Source organism: Musa acuminata, unplaced genomic scaffold (genome assembly GCF_036884655.1).
Source record: "Musa acuminata AAA Group cultivar baxijiao unplaced genomic scaffold, Cavendish_Baxijiao_AAA HiC_scaffold_269, whole genome shotgun sequence".
Classification (NCBI taxonomy): domain Eukaryota; kingdom Viridiplantae; phylum Streptophyta; class Magnoliopsida; order Zingiberales; family Musaceae; genus Musa; species Musa acuminata.
Genome location: NW_027020532.1, coordinates 10,001 through 12,500, shown reverse-complemented (window position 1 = coordinate 12,500; position 2,500 = coordinate 10,001).

Sequence of the window (2,500 nt, the reverse complement as noted above, 5' to 3'; positions counted from 1 at the left end):
AGCGAGCGAAGCGAGAGGCAGCACCGTCCCTGCTATACGAAAGCCCCATCCAGCCCTGTGCCACCCGGGGGGTTCCAGGGTGCTGAGATGGCTGACGTTTTGCTCCGCTCTCGACGGTCACCGCGCAACGCAAGAACAGGCCAAAAACTGGCCAAAACGGCCCAAAAACGGGCCAAAACTGGCCATTTTTGGCTGCGCGAGCGAGCGGCGAGCGGCGGACAGCGAGCGAAGCGAGAGGCAGCACCGTCCCTGCTATACGAAAGCCCCATCCAGCCCTGTGCCACCCGGGGGGTTCCAGGGTGCTGAGATGGCTGACATTTTGCTCCGCTCACGACGGTCGCCGCGGCACACAAGAACAGCCCAAAAACAGGCCAAAACAGCCCAAAAACGGGCCAAAACTGGCCATTTTTGGCTGCGCGAGCGAGCAGCGAGCGGCGGACAGCGAGCGAAGCGAGAGGCAGCACCGTCCCTGCTATACGAAAGCCCCATCCAGCCCTGTGCCACCCGGGGGGTTCCAGGGTGCTGAGATGGCTGACGTTTTGCTCCGCTCACGACGGTCGCCGCGGCACGCAAGAACAGGCCAAAAACTGGCCAAAACAGCCCAAAAACGGGCCAAAACTGGCCATTTTTTGCTGCGCGAGCGAGCGGAGAGCGGCGAACAGCGAGCGAAGCGCGAGGCAGCACCGTCCCTGCTATACGAAAGCCCCATCCAGCCCTGTGCCACCCGGGGGGTTCCAGGGTGCTGAGATGGCTGACATTTTGCTCCGCTCACGACGGTCACCGCGCCACACAAGAACAGCCCAAAAACAGGCCAAAACAGCCCAAAAACGGGCCAAAACTGGCCATTTTTGGCTGCGCGAGCGAGCGGCGAGCGGCGAACAGCGAGCGAAGCGAGAGGCAGCACCGTCCCTGCTATACGAAAGCCCCATCCAGCCCTGTGCCACCCGGGGGGTTCCAGGGTGCTGAGATGGCTGACGTTTTGCTCCGCTCACGACGGTCACCGCACCACGCAAGAACAGGCCAAAAACTGGCCAAAACAGCCCAAAAACGGGCCAAAACTGGCCATTTTTGGCTGCGCGAGCGAGCGGCGAGCGGCGAACAGCGAGCGAAGCGAGAGGCAGCACCGTCCCTGCTATACGAAAGCCCCATCCAGCCCTGTGCCACCGGGGGGGTTCCAGGGTGCTGAGATGGCTGACGTTTTGCTCCGCTCTCGACGGTCACCGCGCAATGCAAGAACAGGCCAAAAACTGGCCAAAACGGCCCAAAAACGGGCCAAAACTGGCCATTTTTGGCTGCGCGAGCGGCGAGCGGCGGACAGCGAGCGAAGCGAGAGGCAGCACCGTCCCTGCTATACGAAAGCCCCATCCAGCCCTGTGCCACCCGGGGGGTTCCAGGGTGCTGAGATGGCTGACGTTTTGCTCCGCTCTCGACGGTCACCGCGCAATGCAAGAACAGGCCAAAAACTGGCCAAAACGGCCCAAAAACGGGCCAAAACTGGCCATTTTTGGCTGCGCGAGCGAGCGGCGAGCGGCGGACAGCGAGCGAAGCGAGAGGCAGCACCGTCCCTGCTATACGAAAGCCCCATCCAGCCCTGTGCCACCCGGGGGGTTCCAGGGTGCTGAGATGGCTGATGTTTTGCTCCGCTCTCGACGGTCACCGCGCAATGCAAGAACAGGCCAAAAACTGGCCAAAACGGCCCAAAAACGGGCCAAAACTGGCCATTTTTGGCTGCACGAGCGAGCGGCGAGCGGCGGACAGCGAGCGAAGCGAGAGGCAGCACCGTCCCTGCTATACGAAAGCCCCATCCAGCCCTGTGCCACCCGGGGGGTTCCAGGGTGCTGAGATGGCTGACGTTTTGCTCCGCTCTCGACGGTCACCGCGCAATGCAAGAACAGGCCAAAAACTGGCCAAAACGGCCCAAAAACGGGCCAAAACTGGCCATTTTTGGCTGCACGAGCGAGCGGCGAGCGGCGGACAGCGAGCGAAGCGAGAGGCAGCACCGTCCCTGCTATACGAAAGCCCCATCCAGCCCTGTGCCACCCGGGGGGTTCCAGGGTGCTGAGATGGCTGACGTTTTGCTCCGCTCTCGACGGTCACCGCGCAATGCAAGAACAGGCCAAAAACTGGCCAAAACGGCCCAAAAACGGGCCAAAACTGGCCATTTTTGGCTGCACGAGCGAGCGGCGAGCGGCGGACAGCGAGCGAAGCGAGAGGCAGCACCGTCCCTGCTATACGAAAGCCCCATCCAGCCCTGTGCCACCCGGGGGGTTCCAGGGTGCTGAGATGGCTGACGTTTTGCTCCGCTCTCGACGGTCACCGCGCAATGCAAGAACAGGCCAAAAACTGGCCAAAACGGCCCAAAAACGGGCCAAAACTGGCCATTTTTGGCTGCACGAGCGAGCGGCGAGCGGCGGACAGCGAGCGAAGCGAGAGGCAGCACCGTCCCTGCTATACGAAAGCCCCATCCAGCCCTGTGCCACCCGGGGGGTTCCAGGGTGCT